General features: G+C 43.0%; 1 protein-coding gene across 41 annotated transcripts in view; it reads right to left on the bottom strand.

Annotated features, from left to right (window-relative positions):
* SORBS1 (sorbin and SH3 domain containing 1) overlaps positions 1 to 27,661 on the bottom strand; it is a 1,860,906-nt gene that overhangs the window by 732,488 nt on the left and 1,100,757 nt on the right. The gene's annotated exons all lie outside the window — the stretch shown is intronic.

Below are 27,661 nucleotides of genomic sequence, written 5' to 3'. Positions count from 1 at the left end.
CATATTCCACCATATGCTGATCGAAAGACTCCACAACATCACCATCCATGGAGATCCACCTCCCACCTTTCACCCCCAGGGCTCATCCCTCAGACCCGCACTCTTCAATGCAGGTATGACCCCACTGGCCAACATTGTCAGATCCCATGGTCTCAATATCTCAACAATGCGCAGAAGACACCCAACTCCTCCTCTCATCCACCGACGACCCCACCACTAGCCGCAGCCCGTGCAGGTAAGATCAGTGGGGGTCTGGTTGGGAGGGGGATTCGCCAGACGACCCTGAGGGAAAATTAAATAAATAATGAGTTTTCCTTGTCCTCGTCTGTCGAAACTCCCCCACCCACCCGGCCTCACCGTTCCTACCTGCACAGGCCGTGGATGCCCACCACCACCAGCTGCCTGCAGCTGAACACATACAAGGCAGAAGTACTAATCTTCGGCAACAGCAGCAATGTATGGAATGACTCCTGGTGGCCTTCAGACCTAGAACCCACACCCACTCCCTCCGAACATGACAGAAACCTCAGAATCATCATTGACAACCAGCTCACCATGAAATCACAGTTCACTGCAGTCTCCTCTGCCTGTTTCCTCACTCTGCACGTACTACAATTGACCTTCCAGTGGCTACCCATACACACAAGATGCACAGTGAGACAGGCCCTGATCCCCAGCCGACTGGACTACGGCAACACTCTCTATGTAGGAATTGCTGCACACCTCTGAATGAGACTTCGGACCATACAGAACGCCACAGCAAGACTCATACTTGACTTTACCCGACATATTTACATCACACCCCACCTCAAGCAACTCCACTGGCTCCCCGTACAGAAGATATGCTAATTCAAGCAGCTGACCCATGCACACAAGGCCCTACACAACCATGCACCTGCCTACATTAACCACGGCCTGAACTTCCACCAACCGTCGAGAGGCCTACGCTCTAATTCCCTCTCACTTGACCATGCTCCTCACATCTAACGAAGCAAAAGTGGAAGACGCTCCTTATCCTCATATAACAGTAAAGACCTGGAACAGCATCCCCACCCAACTCCGGACCATCACCTCACTTCTGGAATTCCGAATAGCCCTCAACACCTGATTGTTCGAATAAGCCTCTGGGATCTGTAAGTGCCTGGATACATATCTAGTGATTAGCCATGCTTTATAAATCCTGATTGGTTGAGCCTTTCATTATTCAAAGATCATCAACTTGATAACCATTTGAGTGGGTAATAACAAAATCAGGTGGGTAATAATAAAAAAACTGTTATATGCAGTCCTATCAAACTGAAAACTTGTAAAAGTAAGCATTATTTCATACCTGAAAAACAGCTAAGCTTATTTCGTATGACATCCTAGTTGTAATATCATAGCTCACTGGCAATTAGAAAATGCCATAACTACTCAACTGTCATATGTAGAATTATCAATCATAGGAATTGTAATCACTGTGCAAAGGTCAGTCTATAATTTACCTGTTACAGGTGACTTGTGATGCACCTAGTCACATGTAATAAAGAAACGACCTTGGCGCTCAACTGCAATAACTTCTAGATGAACTTTGATAAGTAGAAAGGAGATATTGATGGCAAATGTTTATTTTTTTTACCCTTATTTTATTTATTTATTTTATTTTGAAAGTTTTATAGAGCGCGAACAAGACCCAAAGGGATATCAGAGCGATGTACAGCGTTGTAGTAAGCAATTATACAGAACATAATAAAGGTATAACATTAGTATCATTGGTGCAATTTAGCGCTACGAGTAGAAGAAAAAAATTCTTACAATCAACAGTTGATGCAGTTAAAGGGGTTGTCTAAGATTAGAACAAAAAGAAGGGAAAATATGTCATATAACATCAGTGAAAAATATTTCAAGATTTTGTTTATTAACAGAACACACTAACATGATCAGCTCCCTAACGTTTGTTAATTAGTAGCCTTTTAACCAGTTTTTTAAAGGAAGTAGTTGAAGGATTTGATCTGATCTCTGTTGGTAAGGAGTTCCAAATTCTTGGAGCAAGATCGGAGAACGCACAGTTGTACAATCTTTTCTTTTTGAATCTTGGAGGTTTCAGGAGAAGGGTGGTCGTACTTCTGAGGTCCCTGTTAGAGCCTGATAGTTCACGTTTATTAGCTAGATAGTATGGTGTATTGTAGTGTATGGCTTTATGAGTAAGACAGGCAATCTTGAGTCGGATTCTTGCTTCAATGAATAGCCAGTTTAGCTGCAAAGGGTCGGGTGAAATGTGATCAAATTTCCTAGAGCCCAAATTTCCTAGAGCCCGTTAAAAGTCTGGCCGAAGCATTCAGTGTGGCTCAGAGAGGAGACAAGCTAGCTTTGGGAAGTCCTGCCAGGGTCACCAGCCCGTATTCCAATCTTGGGATAATCAGGGATTGAACCGCCGGTCTGAGATCTTCGGGGGGGAGGAATGGTTTGACTTTATTCAGTGTGTTGAGTTGGAAATTGGCTCCCTAGTAGTCGCACTGATGTGTGCCTGCATGTTTAGGTGTTTATCCAAGGTGATACCTAAAGATTTGGCAGAGTCTACAACGTGAGGAGTGCAGTTAAGAGCAGTTAGGTGTTTAATCCAGTCTAGGATAGGAGCTGAGTGATTAGGTGGAGTGATCAACAGAAATTCCGTTTTGAGAGTATTTATTAGGAGATGATTCTGAGCTAGCCATTGTTGAGTTTGAGCAAGTGCAGTGTTTAACTTTTTTATGTCCTCTTGCGAGGAGATCTTCAGGTACAGTTGCATGTCATCTGCATACATGTGGAATTGGATGTTGGCTCTGTTCAAAAAGACTGCAAGAGGTTCCATAAATAGATTGAAAAGAGTGGGCGAGAGCGTAGAACCTTGAGGGACTCCAATAAGTACAGGGGTACTGGAAGCGAGGGCATGATTAACTTTGATTCTTTGCGCGCGGTTGTGAAGGAAGGAGGAAAACCAGTTTAGGACCGGGCCCGACAATCCCATCCTATGTTGTAGGAGATCAATCAAGTTTTTGTGTTTGATGGTATCTAAGGTAGAGGACAGGTCTAGAAGGATCAAGAGACAAGGGACATTTTGGTTGAGGGCCCTCACGGCGTCATCAACAATGTGAGTTAGTGCTGTTTCGGTGCTGTGCCCCGCTCTGAATTCTAACTGATGGGAATCCAGGAGTTGATATTTCTCAATATGTTTGCATAGCTGAGAGTGAACGCATTTTTCAAGCAATTTTGTTAGAATCATGCCATGTCAAAAGTTGTTTGGATCTGATAAGTCCGCATTGGGCTTCCTGGGGATGGGAGTAACTTGCCCAGTTTTTAGGCAAGCTGGAATCTTTCCCTGTAAAAGAGATTCATGAATGATCCTGGACCAAAGAGGGAGAACGGCCAAGATTAAATCTTTATAGAGCCTGGCGGGAAGAGGATTACCAAAATGGTTAGAAGGTTTGATAGATGCCATGTTGCGCAGTAACTCAGTGTCGTCTGGTAGGAGAAAACTGCTCCAAGAGGCGTTGTTCTTGAGGTCCAAAGGCAGTGTATTCTCGTGGGTTCTGCCACCTCTCCTGCTCCTGCCGACAGTATCTTTGATAGCAAAGTTGGGGTAGCGTGTAATAGCTCCAGCTCAATTTACATTGTTTTTTCAGCGAAGTGAGCTGTAAAATCATCACCACTAGGGAGCTGGGATAACGGAGTCGAGCTCTGTTTAGAGGATTGGTTAGATTGTTCCTTAATGATTTTGAAGAGTTTTTTGGGTCTATTTTTGGCTCCATCCAGTTGAAGTCTGAAATGATCGATTTTAGCAAAGCGTATGTGTTTGTTGTAAACGCTTCTCATTTTCCTCAGTTGAGAGAGATTTGAGGTGGAAGGTGAGTTTCTCCAGAGACTCTCTGAGAGCCTTAGATTACGCCGCTCATCATTTAGGGTACTATTAAACCATGGTTTAGAGAATTTGACTGGGATCCTTTTGAGCTGTTTCGGAGCAACAGAGTCAAGAATGTTAGAAAAAGTGTTAATGCTCCGAAAGATCATCAAGGTTGGTTAAATTAGGGGGGGTTGTAGTCTATTTCTAGTGATTGAGGTTATAAACTAATGTTGAGGTCTCTCATATTGCGAGTCATTTGCTTCGCTTTAAGGGGTTGTCCCTGTCTACCCAGTCCCTTGTCTAGGATGAGGAAGGGAATTTGAAAATGGTCAGACCAGTCACAGGGTAGGATTTCTCCTAATTGTTATGAAGTTGTCTTTGGCAATGATGAGGTCTAGAGTGGCGCCTTTATTGTGAGTAGGGCCTTTACAGAGCTGTGAGAAATTTGAGGTCAGAGAGGAAAGTCTTAAAGGAATAAACAACTGGATCGTTTGATTCATTCCAATGAAGGTTCAAGTCTCCGAGGAATATTTGACAGGGTTGATCCGAGCTTGAGCTAATGATCTCCATGATTTGCTCTGTGAAGACTAGAGATGTTACCAGGAGGGTGATAGATCGAGTGTAGCACACAAACCTTTTTGTCTTTGTTCCAGATTTCAGAGACTAGCTGTTCACAGGAGGATAAGACCGTACTGGATGATTGTTTTTACTCTGAGGTTAGAGCGATGAATGCAGGCAATGCCCCCTCCTGTTTTAACTAGTCTATCACTTCTGAGTATAGAGGAGTCAGGAGGAATTATCAGCCTGATTCATCAAGCTGATTTGCGCTTGCAAAGGGCCAGATTCTGAGAATCTGGCCCTTTGCGAGTGCGATTTTTGCATTTGGGATTCATCATCCCAAATGCAAAAATCACTATTACCGAAATCGCATATTTGCGAGGAATTGGATTTAAGGAATCTCTAATAGAGATTCCTTAAATGCAATTCATCAACCAATTAGAAATAGCGAAATCGCAATATTTGGTCTCAATTTACCACCAAGTCTGACTTGGTGGTAAATTGCGAAAATAGTGTAAAAAGCACTTAAGTGCATTTTTTTCTTTTGCATGTTACACACACACATGTCCTTTGGACATGTGTGTGCGCAACACCTGTTCAAATGTGCATTTAATGGGTGCTACAGGGTGTCCTTTGGACACCCCTGGCACCCTTAAAATCGCTATCTTATTTGAAATACAAGGACAAGATACTTAGCTTGGTCTCATGGACTCAGCGAGGTATCACAACCCCAAGCCAACTAGAGAAGCACGATACCCCGACCACTATTGCCTGCCTACAACGAGAGCACAACCTTCCTGACATAGAACTCTATAGCCTTCTTAAAATTAAGGCACCTATCACAAAAGCAGGCCTGAGCAAAGAAGTCCCAACAATCCACCAATACATGGCTAACCTAAACAAAATTGGCCATCAAACGTCGCACTTATATAAACTCCTAAGCCCAAAGACAGCAAGATTAAATATCAAGACTATAGACTATTGGGAAACGCTGCACGCCAGACACTTTAGCGAGAGAGAAAAGGCACACCTTTGAACATCAGCAGCTAGGAATAAAGTCACCCCAATCCTCGCACAAACCAAATACTGGCTCCTACATAGAGCGTACTGGACCCCAGCTCGCCTGGCGGCTGTCGGGCTCAGCAATAACGACCTATGTTGGAACTGCCATAAACAAAAAGGAGACTTAGCACACATTATCATCCATTGCCCCAAAGTAAAGACATTCTGGGGAAAGGTAAGGGAATTCATATATAACGTAACGGGCTACAAGCCACAACCAGACATCCTTAATGTAGCCACTGCTTTCATGGCTCCAGAAATCCACTAAAAAAACGATAGCAGCCTGATTGACCTCTTACTTAAAGCTGCAACTAAAACTATCCTTTCCAATTGGAAAGACACAGGGAAAGCTTCCTTCAAAAGTTGGTTCAACTGGATCACTTTCCTAAGGGGAGCGGATAACATAACACAGAAGCAATCACCCCAAGGCTGCTCGAAGGGCGAGATGTGGCATACCGTGGACAAATACCTGGACTCGCACAAACCCCCGTAAACGGCCCACGCACCCTCACATCCCCCCCCCGATGCCTCCCATCGCAATGCTCTGGAGTCAAGGCCACTAACTAAGATACCAAGCTCCATGTCTGCCTTTTCCTCTTACCTTCTCTCCCACCTATCTCTTAGCACACACCTTTCTCTTCCTGCTCACGAAGGCAACGCACAAGAACGTTAAAATGCTGCAAATAGCATAGGTCGATTATGCATACTCAACATATAAGTGTCTCAGCATAGCTAATGTATACTAACGGCAACGTATGACGCTAGAAAAAGACCAGTATTGCCTTCGCTATCTCTGTACTGTGTATGTAAAAAAATGTCTTTCTAATAAATCTTTTGAAATTAAAAAAATAATAATAAAATAATAAATAAAATCGATTGTAAATACAAGCACAATAGAGTAGGCGGAAGGTCATGACACTAAAGTCAGCTGTACCTTGCTAAGGGTGCTCTCAATTCTTGCGATACATTCATCCATCAGTAAGATTACATTATGATTTCAAACACATGGGCCGTGGAGTGAAGGATAGCTTCTTACTCCGTCTCCTGGGCAGGGGAAGGACGGCAATCCCTTGTAGATACCTTTCAATGCAAGCAGTGGGACACGTGAGGAGCAGGGAATGGAACAAAATCTAGAATGCTGAGCCACACGCAACATGAGCGATAAATGGGAGAGGGCTGATCAGTGTGGACGGAGAAGCAGAACCTGCCAAGAAAATGAAGGGTGTGAGGTGCAGATGTGCATGCCTGCACAGAAGACATTCTACTCTGCAGTGAAAGGATGAACAGACGGGTTCTTCTTCTCTTCTTGCAACACCTCATTCATCGATGTGGACCCTTGTATGTCATCTATGAGATGAGGCTAGTGATGCCCCGGTTTTTAACCCATCACCAGAACGTTATATGTCCTGAAATAGTTCCTTGGACAAAAAACACACATTAAAGAGACTTGGTTTAGGGTAGATGGAGCTCGGTAGGACCTAAATTGCCTGTGTTTGCTCGAAGCTGCTGTTAGGGCTCTGATTTCCTCGCCTGTCATTCTACTAAGAATCGCACCCAAGACCTGGGAAGGCCTTTGTATTATGTGAGGCCAAAAGACTTGGAACAAGTGTCATTCAAGTTGGACCATCGAGAAGAAGTCAAACTTTTGGCCTTTGCTCTTTCTCTGCATGCGGTAACACTTATCACAGACGCTGCATAGATGGGAGCTGTGACAGGTCTACTCTTGCTCCGCCGCAAATTCTGTGGGCAAGACCAGGTAGTGCTGGGAGTAAAGTATGGCTTGCTGTGCACCGAAGTATGGAGCTCCAATGGCTGTGGCATAACCAGAGCCATGGATGGAGACAGCTGAATGGCCCATGTGATGAGAGGGCAGAGGAATATACCAGGACAGGAGAGATCCGGGATAGTGAGCAGGATTTTACAGAGAGGTCCCAGGTCGTATACCTAGCATCCTTCGTTGGAGCCCTTCTCTTCCAGCACGGTTGCTGGGGTATTGCACCCTGAAGTGAGGATTTGTGATGATCACACTCCTCCCCCATTCGATCTACGTGGTGAGTGAAGTATTTGATTCCTGTAATACATGCCATTGTGATATCGACCCGCGAGATGATGGATAAGAAGAAATAAAAGAGGACTTTTCACCCCAAGATCAGCTCCCTGAAGATCCAATGTCAGCAAGAAAAGGAAGGAAGTTATCACTCTGCAGACTTACCTGACACAAGGGGAGCAATTACTCCTTAGATCTATTAACATATAACATACTAACATATTGAGTGCTGTTTCGGTGGGGACTACTGCTCAGGTTGAAGCAATGATTGCAACTCTATCAGACTAACCACATCAACTGCACTGTTCAAAAAGGAAGTAAAGTCGATTCTTGCTATACACTGTTATTTTATATTGTTTGCTGCATAAGTTTCACTGCTTGTAAAGCGCTCTGATATCCGCAAGGATCTGGTTTGCGCTCTATAAAACTTTCAAATAAATAAATATTGAAGAAAATGGAGAGCTGATATAACTCATGGAACAAACATCTGCATCTTCTACTGCATCCAAGCAAAGGCAAAATAATTGAAAGCAAGTGACCAGTGGCACATTGAGTGGCCCACTGGAACTTAAGGCCTGGGCAATCAGAACGATTGCGAAATTGGAACAAAGGTTGAAATATTAGGCAACCTAAGACCAGGTGCTCAAATAAGGGTCCTTGGAATGCCGACTGAGATTGAGGCAGACCCATTGAAGCCAACAATGGAGAAGGTTCGGGAAAATATGAAGGGGCATGTCAACTGAAATAGTGGCTGGGTGGTGTACAAACCCAAGGAATCTCAGGGAGAGACAAGGGAAGTGCTACTGGGGGCAGTGAATGTTGTGCTACACTCAGTGGGCGCCAGAGATGCTACACTGAGGGCAGCACTGACGACCAGGAAGATAACATTTGTAAATCACTACATCCAAATTCTTTACTGATGCTTTCCGAAACACCATGCTGTTGAAAACGAACTCATGGATGTGAGAAAGGTCCTTCTGGCCAAGGGTACTAAATCTTTCTTTGGGTTCCGTGTACATTTGAGAGCGTCTCACACTGGCCAAAAGTTTTGTCTTTTCTCAAAGAGACTCCACCAGGCTCTTTGTGTAAGTGCTGCAATGGGATACAGGTTTAAGAATCTGCTGAGCCTAAACGGTGTCCTATTCAGTGTCTCACTTAGTTAGTGAGTAGTAACCATGGGCATTAGAAGCTGGTATGACACTTTCTTGTTTCCCCTCTATTCTCCCTAATGCCCATTAAGCGTTGTTAAGGCGGTTTACTGAACAGCACAAATTATTACAATAATCACAAGATTTTCCTAGAGGAGATTCAAAAAGATACCAAGAAGTGCCCATCGTTGCATGCTGGGAGCTAGGGTGTTTAGACAGAATATCGGAACCAAACATATTGTGGGACAAAATATTATGTCAAGAATATAGAGGGCAAAAATATTGTGAAGTTAAGTTTTATAGGTAAGTAAAGTTTTATTATATATGACTCCACATATACGTAGCTTGACGATGTATATATCTTCAAGGTACGTACATGTGGAGCTAAGAATAGTAAATCTATACTCACCTATTTGCACTCAAATTCTCGAAATGATGGTCCTTGATATTTTTGAAACAATATTCTCTCCACAGAATAGTTTTGATTTCAATATTACGTCAGTGATTTGGAGTTCGAGCTGTGGGAATGTTGTTGACTGTACTGTATTGCCAGAGATGGTTCTATCATATCTATTCTTTCAGACGCCGACTCTTAATAAATACTAAAAAAGCCCTGGTTGAGCAGATATATGTGTGCTGGTGGAAGAGACGGAGGAATGGAACACTGGTACTGATCTGAACACGAGAACAGAGAGAGCATAATCTAGTACAAAAGAAGGCAAATGAGCCCAATATTGACACTTTTTCCTACGAATTTACTTGCAGCATGGTACAAACTATTAAAAGCACCAGTCTAGTCTCCACCCATCATATTTTATCCTTTTAATGTTATAATATTGACATAAGCGCTCCAGCACCGAGGGGGTTCACTGCGGTTCTTGCCTCCTAGGCACATGTCGGTGACTTGAAGGCTGCATGTCAGCATGTGGTGTGAGCATGATGGTGATGCAACTTTGTGTAAATGAGGGGCTTTCAGCCAAGGGGAGTAAAAAGGGATTGGCTGGAAAAACATTCAGCATTCGAAAGTACAAACACCACTCCTTTAGAATAATATCTGGTGCCTTCCACTTCCCTTTGCTAAACGCTTACGACCTGATATGTCTTTGCTCTCAAGTTTTCAAAGACCGATGTTGTGAGTCTCTTTCCTCCTCTCGAGATTCATCCCTACTCATCACCAGATGTACTTTTCATCTTTAATGATAGTCAGGGCATGCCTTTTAATTCACTCTCAGGCACGACAGACAAAGACCCCCTTTCTCAGTCTGTACATATCAGAGCAAGGACCGCCTTGAATGTCTTGACGTGGAGAACAGTTTTGGAGAGTGTGTGGATCTTGCAACAGGCCCAACGTTCACACCCCAAGGATATTGCACCCATTCCAACACACAAATAGAAGTCATTCAGCGGGCAGATAAAAGACATGTTTAGTCCGATCGCCAAGAAGCGTTCTGGTGAAAGGCACGCACCACAACGGTAGGACTGGTCTGGTTAACCTCCCTACGTGACTTGCCCCCTTGATGAGATCTGAGACTAGAAGTGGTCAGCTGTGTCTTGCGGAGTTATTAATGCTAGAGGAATTGGTGAGGTTTGATGCTCGTCTAACAGTTAGTTTATTTTGGACACTAACCCGTGCAGCCTGAATCAATGCAGATCTTCCACATGGAGGGTCTATGAGACAAATGTTCCCAGCTGGTATGGACCACTGTAGGACAAACACCAACAAAGTTTATTCATTTCAGACGGAAATATCACGGGTAGTCGATGGTTTAAGAAGTGGAGGCCACTATTATAGGTATCTGAATTCAAGGAACGAAAAATGACTAATAACAAGATCAGCTAAGAAGGTTGCACCTGATCGAACATCACAGCTGTACAGACTAGAGAAAGAAATGCTAAGAGTTAACAATTAAGTGCTGTTTGCCTATGGTCTGTGATTAGAGAAGCTGGTAAGATGCTTTGGGGACTTGAAGCTGAAATGACAGATATAAGGGCTCAGCCACAAATCAATGCACCAGGCATCATTACCTTGATTATAATGACAGTTGGAAGAACTTGTACTTTAGGCCACTCAAATCTGGCACACAATCTCTACCATGATTGTCAATTGGAATGTTTGTTGCCCCACATCACTGACTTAAACATATGCTATGATCTAAACATTCTGGCTTTCCTATATCAATCAATTCCGATTACTTCGGCAGATGGTCATAAAATTAAGTGCTCACCTCTTACACCTGATGTGATCAGCAGGTCATGAATTATAATTATAGCAGGAACTAAACTCACTTAAACTCACCTACTCGTAAGCCATAAGCCGATACCCTGAGTACCATTAAACTGGGAAATAATAAAACCTGCTATTTACAGGCAAACAGAAACAGCAAACACTGTGGTATTAACGACCATAGTACAAGCATTAGCAGAGCCAATAGGTCTTGCCTATGCAAGAACTATTGGCTTTGCCAATGTGTTTTAGCCATGTTGTACAGCAGTGTGGCGGCTCTTCAGCATAGCTAAAAGTTAGTGTAGTAGAGGGGAGTGGCATGGAGTGTCACAGAGTGGAATGGTGAGGTGTGTAGTAGAGTGTTGCAGCACAGAGTGCCATGTATTGGAGTGGCATAGAGTGGTGTACAGTGAAGTGACATATAGTAGAGTGGACTGGTGAAGAGTGCTTTGGCGTAGTGTTACAGAGTACGGTGGCATAGAGTGCAGTGGCATACAATGCAGTGACGTATAATGCAATGGCATAGATTGAAGTGTAGCATAGTAGAGTGCTGTGGCATAATAGAGTACAGTGGTGCAGGGTTGGGTGGTGTAGAGTAAAGTGGCGTAGAGTGCAGTGGTCTAGAGTAGAGTAGAACAGAGAGCAATGGCTTAGAGTGGTGCAGAGTAGAGTAGAACACAGTGCAGTGGCGTAGATTGGTGCAGAGTAGTGTGGTGTAGAGTAGTGCAAAGTAGAATATAGTGCTGTAGAGTGCAGTGGCATTCAGTAAAGTGCAGCAAAGTGCAATGGCATAGAGTGGAGTGATATAGAGTAGAGTGGTGTAGAGTGCATTGGCATAGAATGCAGTAGTGCAGAGTAGAGTGGTGTAGAGTTTAGTGGCGTAGAGTACAGTGTTGCAAAGTGCATTGGCATAGAGTGTATTGGCACCGATTAGAGTGCAGTGGCATAGATTGTAGTGGCGTAGAGTGGCGTAGAGTAGAGTGGACTTCTGTAAAGTAAAATGCATTGGTGTAGAGTGTCGAAGAGTATAGTGACATGGAGTGCGGTGGCGTAGAGTGCAGCAGCCTAGGATTCAGCGGCATATAATGCAACGTCGTTGAATGCGGTCCCATAGAATAGGAAGGTGCATAGTAAAGTGCCATGGTGCAGACTGGAATTGTGCGAAGTGGTGCACAGCAAAGTGGAGTAGAGTAGAATATGGTGCTGTAGAGCGAAGCAACATTAAGCTCAGTGGCACAGAGTGAAGTGCTGAAGAGTGCAGTGGCACAGACTGAAGTGATGCAGAGTAGAGTGAAGTGGCGTAGAGTGCATTGGCAAAGAATTCAGTAGTGTGGCATGGAGGGCAGTGGCATAGAGTGCAGTGGCATACAGCACAGTAGCATAGAGTGCATTGGCATAGAGTGTTGCAGAGTATAGTGACACAGAGTGCAGTGGTGTAGAGTGCAGCTACATGGAATTCAGTGGCGTACAATGCAGTGTGGTAGATTAAAGTGGTGCTGAGTGGAGTGGTGCAGAGTATAGTGGGGTAGAGTGCAGTGGCATAGATTAGGGTGCTGTGGAGTAGAGTGGTTAAGAGTGCAGTGGCATTGAGTGGAGGTCCATAGAGTGAATGGCGTAGAGTGGAGTGATGCAGAGTGCAGTGTCATAGAGTGAATGAATGAGGGATTTATACAGTGTCGGACAAGTAGTGTCCCGGCATTAGACGGGAGGAGCCCCTAGGTACATGCCTCATAACACAAGCCTTACTGCCCCACAGAAAAAAGCCACGTTTTGATTTTCCTGCGGAATACAGTCCCAAATGGGAATCAGACGCAATGTGTGTAGAAGTTCATTACGTGCTTTAGTCGTCCAGAAGGAGAAAACATTACCGCCCCTTTAGACGCAATTGAAGCAGATAATTGACAGAAACAACGCAGAGGCAAAACACAGTGCTTTAGTAGGGAGTTGCTGGACAAATCTCTTTGTCAGATATCCAGGGCTGCCCTAAGAACCAAAAGATGTGTTTCCTGACGGGCAGCCAGTAGAGAGGTTTCAGGGCCGACGAAATAGAAGAGTGCATGGGGAAATGCAAGAGAAGCCTAGCCACCGTATTTTGGACCACCTGCAGGCAGCTCACCCACGCCTCCACAACTCCTAAATAGATGGAGTAAGTGTAATCAAGACTCGCAATGATCAGCGTGAGAATCACCACTCGCCTAGATTCCAAAGGAAAGAGGGGTAAGAATTTACCCCAGAACATAATTCTATTTTTGTTTGTTGACGCTCAAATAGATCTACCGTTGTGAACTGTATGTGTTACATTGATGTGCGCACACAAGATGGGCAATGTTCTGCTATTATTTACTTTCAAGTATGGTTTGAAAATCTGAAAATCACTAAAGACAAATAAAAAAAGAATGATAGGCAACCTCCCAATTCCCACAACAAAATGTCTTTTTGAGAAGGTATTGCTTTCTAAGCAGTGATTCAAGAAGTTCTCCTTGAGAGATACTTTGTCTCAGAAGATCTACAATGTTTGTATTCAGACACTGCATATGTTGTTGTCTTTAGATAGGACCAATGGAATTATGTGGCAGGAAGGACAAAATTAATCTGCATGGTTGACTAAATTATATGACAAGGCAAGGCAAATTATGATGGGTAATGCAACACATTTTATGACAGAATTACTTCATTCTTTGGCAATTTTTAAACATGCTATTATTGGCTGGGCAGTGATTTTACCTCATTAGTACCAGTTAAACAACCAAATGAAACAATAAGGAACTAAATGTTGACCAGCCAACCTTTGCGAAGGGCTTCTCACTTTGTGGGAACACGTTTCCACATTTTTAAAACTTTTGATCAAGAAACTTAAAAAAAAATCTGCAGATTATGCAGCAAATGATGGACTATGTGGCAAATATGGAAATGTTAAATTATGCTGAATGCAGCTGCAGAATCACATAATTCCAGTGGCCGTCCTTTTAGCTTACTTGAGAGCCATGAGCTAAAGAATGACGCGCTGTAACAAAAAGGCCAATTCCACTAAATCTTTCTTCAGGAGCCATTCCTAGGTGTCAGTGCTAGAAACTGCTTAACAGTGATGAAGGTGGCTTTTGATACCAGGGGAGAAAAGGATGGTGTTTACACCATGCCACCATGGCGCAAACTCGAATTTCCACTATGTCCACTGGGATGGGCCTTTAGCCCGAACTGAGGCTAAAATCTCAAATTCAGCAATACATTAATGATACTAACGCAGAATTTGCCCTACTGGAACGACCGAGAAAAGTACTTTTGCAAACCGCAAAGGTTTATTAACAAATTAGTAAAGTTACAAATTTCAAATCAGATCAATTTAGCATCAATCAATAGACCCCTGAATATGTCATATATATCCATATATATAATCCAGGCAATTCAATTCACCAAATGCAAGTACATTTTATTAAAAAGAGCATATCAAAAATAAAAAATAAATCCTTCACATAAAGTGAAACTCTCTACGGCAAAGCTAAGGTAGTGGTTACGTTGTAAAATGTAAAACAGCTTGTGTCAGCAAACATAGCATCGAAAACAGAACCAAATGAGGGTTCCAACGAAGAAATGGAGAAATGTATTTGCTCTATAAAGTAAGACTAATGGAGAAATGTATTTGCTCTATAAAGTAAGACTAATGGAGAAATGTATTTGCTCTATAAAGTGAAACTAATGGAGAAATGTATTTGCTCTATAAAGTAAGACTAAGAGCAGAAATAGAAAGATGATTGGATTTTAAGAGAGAGAGAAAGGGTCGCCCTCCTGCAACGGTGGACGGGGCAAATCTCTGACTAACTAAAATTAACTTAACACAGTTAAAACTTGAAATTAAAGTCTAAGAGGTGCATTCCATAGGTCCTCACCAAGTAAGAAAAATAATTGTTACCACTGTACTGGGTGTCTACCTCCTTCTAACGGATAATGCAATGCTAAATGTATCCACCTTCTCTTCCTCCCACCCTGTGCATGTGCTGGGAATCATGGGGACACGGTGACCCTGGTGCCTAAAACAGACAGAAAGCTATGCACACCAAGCATAAATACAACGTTGACTTCAAAACGGAGTCGGGCACCTACGCCCACTCATGTCACAGGGTAAGATGCATACGTCCCTACTAGAGCTAGGTTGATAGAGTTACTGCAACACCACTCTCATCAAGACCTTTGTGTTTAGTCTGGGGCTCTCCCCTTGGCCCATCGTGTGTTGAAGAACGCATTTTATTGGTTCATCTTTCAATAACCTCCAACTCAGCCATATATAGGTGCGCTATGAACACCTCAATACAGAGAAGAAATACACTTTCTGGAATGTAAATACAACAGCCCGGGGGATTTCAATCAGATATAAGGACGGCGTTACCGCTGAAGGCCAGCAGATGGCGATCACGACCAATCCACGCTCACCACGCAGTACACACAGTGCTTCGATTCAGCGATGCCTACACGGATGTAGTATTCTGTTAACCCCTGTCCACGAAGATGTGTCCTCTCGATAACACACCGCAATACTCGGCTTCACTTGGAGACAGGGAGAAATACGGGAGCCGTGAACACAATCCAACGCGAGAGTGAAACCAGGAAGAAGAGTTTCGGTTCTAATTTACAACATTGACAGTTCACGTAAAGGAGTCCTGGGCCACAGATTCTAAAGTCAAATACGAAGCATTTTTTTGCCCTTATCTGGGTTTCAACCTTTTCTGATGTTGCCATGTTGAAGGGTGTATCTGAGAAACCAAAGCAAACTATTGTCCAGTTATTTCACTTAAATGGACAAATTTCCCAGCAGCCCTGAAACAAGCATTGGCAAAGCTATACTGGTGCAATGGTTACATTTAATTTACACTTTCTATTGCAAGCATACGCCACAAAAATACAAAAGAAAACAGACCACCTCCTAAATGAGGCCATCATATGCTTCTTATAAAAATGTTACCTTTAAAAAACATTGACGGGTGTGGCTGTGTTACTAGTGATTTTCTTTAAAGAAATAAGCCTTTCAGCTGTGCCATGCCTTTTGCCGTTATTTTTTATAAAGGCAAAAATAATAAATCATTGCTCAACCAAGTACTCAAATTGCAGGCAGCTATAATGCCACGATGTCACTCAAACCCATTATATAGTAAACTTTACAAAGCAGCAGCGGCTCCTTTGCAATGGTGGAGGAGCATCACCCCACATCAGAATGAATAATAAAACAATAGTAAAACAATTTTACTATCGTTTTCATTTTCACTGTCTGCAGAGTCTAGGGCGGGGCCAGGCAACCCTCTCTTGACACTAGCTAGGGACAGGAAGGAAGAAAGGGCGGCACTTAGAATTTCTCCACCCAGCTGGATTGTACAGCTGGTTGGAGAAATGGCACAGGCTCCCAGTCCCTTTGTAAGGGTCTAACCAGGCCACTCAGGCCAATCCAGGTGCGGCTCTTACAGCATAAGAGCAGTGTCTGGATTGGGTGGGGAGTCTGGCAAAGGGACTTCTAGAATAGAGGAGCACCGAGGCGGAGAAGCAGTAGTAGCAGCTGGAGAAGCAGGTAGGTGCGTTTTTTTTTGTATTTGCCCCTGTGATGCCCCGCCACTTTATTCTGGCAGCGGTTGCTGTTCAAAGGGAGCAAGGAAATAAATCATTATCTAACTGTGCACCAAAACTCAATGAAAATAGTTGTTCTTTAAGCAAACGTACACAAATTAGATTTATAAAGCACACTCTGAAAGAGCTTTGTCAATGACGAGAAAAGGATCTATTTTTGAGTAGATATGAAAAATGTGCATGTTTTGAGTAGTCACTCTTAAGGGATTGGAGCCAAAGGTTAAAGTAGGCTGACCCATTGCTCCATGCTGTCTGCAGTGGTGGCCGGAAGAAACATATGAATGTCGATTCAACAGATCACTGGATGAAGCAGGAAATGGGGAGAGGAGTTGGCCTAACGGCTAGGGCGCTCGACCTCGGACATGGAGGAACTGGGTTCGAGTCTCGGTAACGACGCCAAAACCTCCTGTGATTCTGGGCAGATCACTTAATCTCCCCGTGCCTAAAATGAAAGTAACTGGAAAACGTAAAAATGTAACGGAACTGGAAAAATATGTAAAGCGCTCTGATACCTGATTCGGTTCGGGTCTAGTTCGCGCTATATAAAACTCTGCAAAAAAAAAAAAAAAAAAGTCCAGAATCCCGTCCCCAGGTATGTATAATATGTATAGACTGACTAAACAGTTAAAGTTGTCTCAAAGCCAGACCTCGAAAGACTACATGGGAACCACTGAGGACAAAACAGTCAACCAGATTCACTAACCTCTTCCTTAAAGTCCAGCAGTGTCTTAGGATATGAGGAACATGAAATATTGGAGCCTCTATAAGCACTGGCCATTTAGCCATGTAATGGTGTTCCAATGGTTACTGATAACTATTTTATGATTTTAAACATATTTTAAGATTTAAACAACAAAGATTATCAAACATGGGCATGCATTTTCTAGGAACTTGGAAAAATGTGAAGAATGTCAACCTTAGCCATGCTGAACAATGCGCTGGATGATTAGGATTGAAAGAACATTCCATGTTAGGTGCATATGGTGCGTGTGGAATACTGGGATCATTGCAAAAACGCACAAAGAAATGTGTGTATTTCTGCAGTGTTGATTGCCATTGTGATTACGCTTCTCTGAGACCTCCAGGTTTGAAGAACCACTAACCAGAATATGATGACAGGTACTACAGGACATGACAGACAGGGACCTCAGAAACTACTGTTGCTCGAATTAGTTAGTAATGTACATCATCTCTATGAGCCACTGTATGCCCAAGAAGACAAAAAGCCATACAACGTGAGAGATTCCACAAAGAAATACAAAAATCAAAGCCTCCTCAGGTTATGCACATTGTAACGACAAAAAACAGAGAGCCATTGGAAGCTGACCTAGCCGCCGATGTTTGCTTTATCCGAGAAGTCCCCAGTATTTTTAGTTTCACGTTTTGCGGCTCAGTTTGAGGGGCATCATATCCAAAAGACCTCCCAACCTGCAAATCTGTTGCTCCCTCTCCGCTGGTGGGCCCTATCGCTTTTGGGACCCTACTCAGATCACCTCCACCCTGTAACGAGAGTACCTCGCTATATTCCATTAATGGAATCCTGGAAAGTGGAAGGAAGGATTTAGCCATGTGGCCATTCGGCCAAAAGTTAAGGTGACCGCATAAATTACATCCAGTGGAACTCTGTTAAATGGGTCCACCTCTTTTCTGTTTTTGTATTGATGAATATTAATGTTCACCAACATTATCTGCTTCGGCAATAACAATTGCAAACATCAACAAGTGCAGAGGACTGATCAAGATCTCCTTGTAAGAACCTGTCCTGCCTGTCACACTCAGATAATCACGAACATCTTTTGTATGAAAAGAAAATGTGGGTGGGTTTCTGCTATCCTTAGAAAACAAATAATGGCTTTTTCTTCCACTTCTTCTTTCTTTTATTTTTCCTTTGTCCTTAGGGTCTAACCAAATCGAAACAGAAGGTTTTCAACCAGAGGAGACCCTTAAGAATGCACCTGCCTTGTGTCACATAAGCTCCTTTCTTCGGGCCCGGACACCAAAATAAAAGTAGCCCCCATTAGAGAATTAAATAACTAAAGAAGTGGCCCATGTTTCCAAATTGGGGCAGTTTGCGACTTGTACAGAGACGTTGTATAAGTACTTTGCAAGCTATGGAAGTCTGCACAGATTTGAGCTTGCTGCATATTTGTTTTAATATTAGTGAAATCAACAATAAAACCAGCGCAGCAGACCATAAAACAGGCTCACAAAAAGCCAAAAAATGGGCCCACACACTGGCCTGTCAGACCAGTCCATCAAGCATTGCCTGATTGTCCTAAAGGCCGGTCCGACCCTGCATTCCCCCACAACACATTTGGCGAGAAGGCATGGTTTGATCTATCCATTTTCCTTTCTAAAGCCAAATTATGGAATTTTCAAAGGTAAAGAATGCACTTGATGCTACTGATTGGCAACTGGTTGCTACCCAAGTGTCAATGGCTGCACAAATAAGTTTGAGATAACTGCTACAAAGGGACAAGCGCTCTACAGATGCAGACTTGAGTAGAACCAGCCATGGTGCTTTCAGAATGCGAAGCAGTGTGGTGTCAGTTTCCTCTATGCTATGACAAATTATAATGCTCTGTTACTGCTGACCTTGCCTGCATGAAGTCAGCAGCCAGCCCAAGGAGCGAAGAGTTGGCGACAGGGTGCTTGCCCTCATAAGCAACAAAAAGCCAACAGAACGAGGACCAGCTACCAAGTGCAGGTGAGCTGAGTGGATCACTGACATAATATCGAATTCACAAATATAGAATTAGCAAAATATCGAAGAAAAAATATAGAATGCAAAAATATCGAATTCCTATCTACAAACAGCTAAGTACAAAAATATCGAATCAAAAATATAGTTTTAAAAAATATAGTTAGTCAAAATATCGAATTTTTTTAAATGTCTTAAAAGTAATTTAAAATGAATGAAAGAATAAATATAACATTTACTAATACCACTCCAGTGAGTGCAACAGTAGGGAAAGCGTTGGATAGCGTAGGGGTAAAAATTACTATTCCCACTCCAGAGAGTGGAACAGTAGGGAAAGCGTTGGATATCATAGGGGTAAAAATTACTATTCCCACTCCAGAGAGTGCAACAGTAGGGAAAGCGTTGGATAGCGTAGGGGTAAAAATTACTATTCCCACTCCAGAGAGTGCAACAGTAGGGAAAGCGTTGGATAGCGTAGGGGTAAAAATTACTATTCAATATTAAATTACTTACCTTCAATTCGATATTTTTCACCACTATATTCTGTCCATTCGATATTTTGTCCATTCTATATTTTGACTTTGATATTTTGGTAATTCTATATTTTGAATTCGATTTTTTGTCTTGTTACCGAGCTGGGTGCTGATTTGTTTCCTTACAGGTGTGCATATTCCCGCCACATGTCATTATTCATTTTGTTCACCATTGTGAGATACCTGTCCTTTACTTTGTACTCTGTACCCTAGGCCTAGCATGGTGTGAGTAGAAATCAAACACCAGCATTAGTGACTTAGTGACCTAGGTGCCATTTAAAGTGTGTGTGAACTTTACTCAGAAATCCCTAGATCCTTAACTGAGGTGGAGAGGTCCAGCACATGGTAGGGTAGCAAGCCCGCTAGGTCCAGAAGCTTGAAACGTTTCCGCATTGTCATACTGCCTGCTTCGTGCACCTGTGAAACCATACCTAACAGTGCGTAATTGTCACTCCACGTCTATCACAGTCAGTACCAATATCTGACCTCAGTGGATATTTAGCCATTATCACTTTCTCCTATGGGTCCTTGTTTCAGGGTACGAAGAACCCCTAATCCGAAACCTAGAGACTAAGCAGGGTTTCCTGGCACCATGCCCTTCACAGTGAGCATTGAAGCACGTTCATTCACCAAACTAGAATCATTGTCTTTCTTCACAGTCTGCACCACGTTCCTCGTCATTGTGGTCAGATACCAAATGGGTTAGGCGACGGGCTCACAATCTTTCATGTTCTTAACAGTAATTAGGAACCGAACAGCATTAATAAGTCATTAGCAATTGGAAATAGTATATAGTTTTCGCAACATGAAGTGTATCTGGTTTTCTGGCAGTTTATGTTTTTTTCTATTGTGTGATTTTTACACTGTTTGGTTACATTTACAGATGTATGGTGCTATCAAAGTGTTGTTCTTTATATACAAAAGAACAGGTCTGGCTGAACATGCCATCCTTATTGCAACTACAATGCTGCATCTAGTCTCAATCTTCATACACCATCCTTTGAGATATCCCTTGCCTGCTTGATAAAGGTTCCTAAGAGAGTCAGCAAGGCTAGGGAGGACAATTTTAGACAAGAGAATGAGTATATGATGTCCTGGTAAAAATGGAATAATTGCACTCTCATTGTTAACATTACTGAATGTGACTGATGAAATAGCTTGGCATGCCCAGAATAAAGAATAACATCCCTGTCTCATCAGACTTACAACATCTCTCCGGCAGGTTAGTAAGAACATGAAGGCTTGGCTTTTCAAGCAATACCGTAGCATTTGCAGGATCAACTGAGCCCTATAGGCTGAGTAGAACTCTACTGGGAGTCTATCGGATCCTGGTGGTTTATTATGTGCCAGTTCCTTAAGGGCCCCTCTCATTTCATTTGTCGTTCTAAAGTGCAGACCGGTCTTCTCTGTCTGCATCTTGCACCTTAGGCAGGTGCACCCTACGAAGGAACGCTAACAGCTCTGTGGGGCTAGGGTTTGGATGGGCTGTATATAATTCCATGTAATAGTCTCTAAATGCTGTATTTATCTCTTGTTGTGTGTCCACCATTCCCTGTGTCCGGCTATTCACTGCTAGAATTGGTGTGTGAGAGAGATCTGGGAGTATCAGATGCACCAATAGTGTACCTACTCGGTCTGCCTCTGTGTGAACTTTCTGTATGTATTTGTAGTATTCTTCTAGGTGACTGGAGCTGAATGACAGTTGGATGTATGAGGCTTAGGAGATAGCAGGCTGCTCCAGGTGGGACTGTGGAGAGACTTTATTACCTGCTTTTCCTACTCTTCAATAAAACTACGTTGACTTCATCATACCTGTGTTGTCCTGATTACTACAGTATTGACCATGGTCCACCAGCCAGGGACCACCCTGGCCTCTTGCAATCTAGCTGCTGCATCCCGATTGTCTGCGGCTTCTGCCTCGAGGGGCCCCAGTGAATCCTCTACTGTTTGGAGCACCAGTGTTAGGAACACCAGACTACAATAAAGAGTGTTTGCTTTTTTTGCCATTGCAATAGCCAGATGATGATGGCTGTCATCACCAAAAAGTGTCCTTTAGGTCACAAGCCAATTGCGTATTTTAGTAGCGTACTTGATTCTGTCATGAAAGGCAATGACCCTTGTGAAAAAGCACTAGCAATGGCCGACTGTGCAGTGAAGAATAGTGCTCCCATTGTTGTAGGTGCAACTCTGACATTGTACGCTGAACATGCAGTATTTGCAATCATTCAGAAAGCCAAAACAACACTAACAACACAGAGAGTATCAGGCTCTGAAATAATATTATCATCACCGACCCTCACCGACCCTCAAAAATATTTAAGTGCCATACAGCCAATCTTGCTACCTTTTTTCCACACCCCTTTCCAGGTAGTGTTGCATGTTTTTGTAGGTGGGTTTTCTACAATAGATTAGGACATGAGAGTAAGACATACAGGTGCTGCGGTGGTCAGAGAGGTGCAGCGTGACTCTTCAGACACACTACAGATAACAGAACAGATAACTCTGCCACCCCAGTATTCAGCCCAGGCTACTGAACTAGTACCTTTAGTGGCAGCCCTCAAACAGGGGAAAGAAAAACAATAAAAGTAAACTCTGACTCAGCCTATGCTACCTCAACAGTGCACTCTAGCATCATGAGGCGGAGCAGATGCAGATTTTAAGTCTGACGGATGTCCCGTCATGCACCGTCCCCTCTTGGAGGACTTGATACAAGCTTTAACACTGCCAGATGTAGTCGCAGTGGTGAAGTGTGCAGCCCACATTAGTGCTCAGGGTTTTATATCCTGTGGAAATGCCCTAGCTGTTTGGGCAGCCAAAGATGCAGCAAAGTGCCCCCTTAGTGACACACATACCACATTTGTGGTAGCCAGTAAAACACCAACACCATCGGACCCTTTGGATGCATCAAGACATTACACTGAGACAGCTTACCTGCACTTTAGAGAAATACAACAAAGTGCCCCAGAGCTTGAGAAAATGTTGTGGGAAGCTAGAGGAAGCACACAACAGGAACAGATTTAATATATTGATAGATATCTACAAGGAAACCTGTCATGCACTAAGCATGGCTACTGATAGCCATAAACCAGCTACATCTTCTTTTACAAACTGCCAGAAACATGTTCTTCTAAATATGCCAAGCTTCATTTGTAATGTACATACACGCCTAGACTGTGTGCCAGTAGTATTCATCAAACCCCACCTGTAAGGTAATAGATTCCATAATACCCTGACCACAAGTACTCTTTAAGTAACTGCACATTAACTACATTGATATGATTTACATTCATTATTGTTATCCAATAGGTTTAGACTGCCCATTCTTAAAAAGCTGGACACTGTGTCCACTGTCATGTCAAGTCTGCTGCTAATTTTCTGATTCGCGTGGGAAATACCACAGTAGGTTGTTCCTGAGAGGATCCAGAATTTAACATCTCTAAGGACGGTCTCCTACAAAATATTTCACTAGCACTGATCATCTTAATAAACACCTCAAGACCAGATTTCCATTTGTACCCACATCCGACTGTAACCGTGAGAGTAAAAATGAACATATCTGTGCCACTAAGTAGACACTAAGAAGATATAAATTGCAGATTGAGAGTGTACCTGAAGTAGTACAAACTGGAATGTCTGCCTGCCTGTCTAATCTAACAACCCGCAAAGTTGTTCTCAAGACAGGTTATACATGTAGTTTGCCATTGGGAACTACAATTAACATTGAGAAACTTTTGCAAGTGAAAGACCTCTAAGTTCCTAAGACTCTTTCCTGTAACAGACAGCACAGCTATTGCAATGAAAGTCCACTGCCACAAACCATGGATTCACCTCAGTACAATTTTCCTGTCCCCAGCCGTGCCATCCATCCTTTTGGACACCGAGCAAGAAAAAGAGGGAGGAGAACAGGAGAAGCAACCGGAGTAAAGCCTCTCTCTATTGTTCTGACAATAGACAATACTTCTTTCGAGGTATGTATTTCTTCTTTGTTTTTCATTCTCGTTGTACCCATAATGCTATTCTTAGCCCTAGTGCACTTTTATTCCTTTCATCCTACATCAACTATTACGCGCATGCGCAGAACTGTTGATAATGATACTGACCATCACCCTCTCCATACTGCTTCATTTGACAATATATGTAGCAGCACATGCATAGTATAGTTACATCCACTTCCAAAACCAATTGTTAAGTATGTTTCCTCATCCCCCATGCTGCTGCAGTGGACATATTGCATCTCCCTTAAGTTGTATCCCAAATATTACACACTGTCTCCTGCACCTCTTTGTATGCAGAATAAAAGCAGTTACAACCAACTCATGTTAGCCCTGTAACTGCATGAGTTACTACAACTAGATTTGATACCACCCCTGAAGTCCTACAAGTCCTGACAGAAAAATAAGAGATAATGGAAGAGATATCAAGAATGAAGAAGGGAGGGCAATAAAGGGCTCAACTAGAGTGGGAAAAAGGCATATTACACCGAGGCATTTTTGAAAGGTCTTACCATCTTCTGATTGCAGTAACTATTTAGTTAACCCTCAACCCCGATTGTGAGAGCAGATCACGTCTTAAAATTACCAAGTCAGTATGTGCCCATGACAAATGGTACAGTGGTGCTAAGTTCAGATGTAGAGTAATATCCTTATGGGATGGTACCAAGACAAATGGTCACCTAAGATTAGATAAGATAATAATCCAATGGTAAGAAATATGGAATGCAAACATACAGGGATACACAAGGACAGGAATTACTACACAACCTAGATTAGCAATGAAATTAACAGATTTCTCTTTGTTTCAGAGGAAATAGGACACTAAGGGTGGGGAGCAACCTCAACTGCAAGATCACCACCTACTACGCCAATATGCATGCGGTACCTCTAGCATGATGGATCACTATTGGATGCGTGGGGACCGGCTCCATATGCAACTACCTCCGAACTAGAATGGCCTCTGCTCCCTCGTGGCTCTATACACCCCTTCCCTGGTGATACCAGGTGTGAACCTCTCCCAGTTCCAAGACCATTCCATGGGTCGTCCAACGACCTTGCTTCATCGGCACCAGACAAAAAGAACTGCAGAATTCTATGGCACCACCTACATCGCCGATATGCAGAGCGGTACCTCCAGCATGATGGATCACTATTGGATGCGTGGGGCCCGGCTCCATATGCAACTACCTCCGAACTGGATTAGCCTCTGCTCCCTCGTGGCTCTATACACCGCTTCCCTGGTGATACCAGGTGTGAACCTCTCCCAGTTCCATGACCATCCCATGGTCCGTCCAACAACCTTGCTTCATCAGCACCAGACAAAAGAACTGCAGAATGCTATGGCACCACCTACAACGCCGACATGCAGGGTGGCACCTCCACCATTTTAACACAGCAATGGGAATTAATAGGAAATCGCTATATGCACATCTGCATATATACTATTTGTGGCATGTCCAACAACACGTGTTATTTGGAAGAAGTGTACAATAAACACAGTTTCACACATTTATTAGCACATTGCAAATGTCACATTCCATTTTATTACTAAATCAAAGCGCAACTGACTTGAGAAAACAAAGCTTATTTTCTCCAAGATTCCATTCTCAGACAAGTTTGCAAATGAAAACACTAGGGATTTACTCACCAGGCCCAGTTCCTTTATTTCTGTCTTGTTGCATAGATTTAAACCCATGTGCTTTAGTTAAGGGTACATGCTTTTGTTTATAGTTATTGCACATGAAAAATCAACATGGAATAACCCATAGAAACGGATGTGCAGAATGCACTGCTCTGTTTATTTCCACTGTGGAGAGACAGAGACGGGTAGCACGGCCTACTCAAGCTTCACCTCTCATGAACCCTAGACCTCCTCACACTCAACCATGGTAATAAACTGAGCATTGCACTCTAAACATCTGCATATTATTTGCACTATACTATTAGCATACAGCAAATCTACTAGCAGGTGAGGTCTTCGAAGATCACTAAAACACAGAGGGCCTGATCTACAGAGGTTCTTCTAGGAGTAAGTGTGCCTGAGCCCTACTGCAAAAATATTTTCCTCTACATAAGTCAGTCTTACAGCAGGCGTAAGTATAAATTATTCACGAATTTCGAGGAGGCAAACATGCTTATTAAAAGGGTTTCGGATTCACATGGGTTACTTGTGGAAAGTGTGGTGTAAACCTGGGATAAGACAAAAGTCACAACTTATTTGCAGAAAATGCTTGATGGATAAGGTCAGAATATTCAGGTGTAATTCGTGCCTAACACACCTACCTACTCTTCGAAAATCCTCTGTGAATTTAGTCTGTACACCTGTAGGGTTCGATTTGCAAAGTTTTTATATGATGAGTAAAAATGTAAATGTAAATTGATACTTGTATAGCGCACTACTCACCCGCAAGGGTCTCAAGGCGCTTGTACGAATACCGCTGTGGAACCCATCCTGGCTTTCCCTGTGAGGTGTCCACTCCTGGGCACCCCCAAGGTGGAGGCCAGGCATCCTTAGCGTTGTGGGAGCCGTTGTAGAGATTAAGGGCCAGATGTAGGTAATTTTAATTTACCACCTCTTAAATACCGATTCATACCGAATCGGTATTTAAGAGGTGGTAAAATAGAGGGGGGGAGATGTAGGTATTTCAGATTCGGTAAATACCGAATCGTTAAGATTCTGTATTTACCGATTCTGTAAATACCGATTCGGTATTGCCCATTGATTCCTATGGGCCTTGCAGCCCATAGGAATCAATGGGCAATACCGAATCTGTAATTACAGATTCGGTAAATACCGATTTTAGCAAGGGTGCAGGGGGTGTCACTTTGACACCCTCTGGCACCCCAAAAATAGGCATGTGCGCCATGTGGCACACAGACATGCCCTAAGGGCATGTCTGTGTGTCACATGGCACAGGTGTGCATGCACACCTGGATTCGGTATTTTACCACCCAATTGGATTGGATGGTAAAATACCGATTCTTAAAGCCCTGTGGCACTCTGACATGTGCCAGCTACATCTGCATTTACAGAATCGGTATTTTACCGAGTCTGTGTTTACCGATTCGGTATTTTTACCGAATCGGTAAATACAGAATCGGTAAAATACCGATTCTGTAAATGCATGCCCTACATCTCAAAATCCAATTACCGGTCGGTAACGGCCGAATTCGGCCGTTACCGACCGGTAATTGGCCACCTACATCTGGCCCTAAGCAAGCTATTGCCCAGAGTTGCAGAGTGGGACTCCATGATTGGAATAGGCACCGAGGCGAGAATTATCAGATCCGTGGAATTTTTGAGCTCAAGACCCGCCGAGGCGGGGAATTGAACCCTGGTCCCGGGCTAGACCTCTGCATCAGGGTCTGCCGCTCTAACCATTGAGCCACACTTCTCCAGAGTGGTTGTTGCTAATCACTCCTGAATTTCACTGACTAATAAATACCACTTAACCAGAAACAACATGTTTTTAAAGCAGTTGGGATCCTAAAACGTTTATAGATTTAGGGGGCAGCATGTTTGTTTATCTCATGACCTTCATATGCAACAGTTTCAAGTTGGAAGTCAGGTCACAATTTTCAGGTGAGTGAGCATTTTAGCATTAAACCATTGTTTATAAAACACATATTCACATCCACGGGACAACAAATACACAATGTTGAGGATGTTGCTTGTGTAAGGAAATTAACTAACATGTAAATGCAATTGACTGGCATTACGCGTGTGACCGAGAAGTGTCTGGGGCATTTTGGTACACTACTGGCTTACATAATACTAATCAACCAAGTTAACATCTCTGTATGTTTTGTTCCTTCGGGCTCTGTTATAATAGCATGTTTCTCGAGCGAATGATCATTTACATGTATGCACTAAACTTTCCCATTTGGAAAACTCTAAAATACAGCCATTAAAAAGGGTAGATTTGCACG

The sequence above is a fragment of the Lissotriton helveticus genome, chromosome 5_1, assembly GCF_964261635.1.
Source record: "Lissotriton helveticus chromosome 5_1, aLisHel1.1, whole genome shotgun sequence".
Taxonomy (NCBI): domain Eukaryota; kingdom Metazoa; phylum Chordata; class Amphibia; order Caudata; family Salamandridae; genus Lissotriton; species Lissotriton helveticus.
Note: the sequence above shows the minus strand (reverse complement) of the source record. Positions and strands in the feature narration are given on the sequence as shown.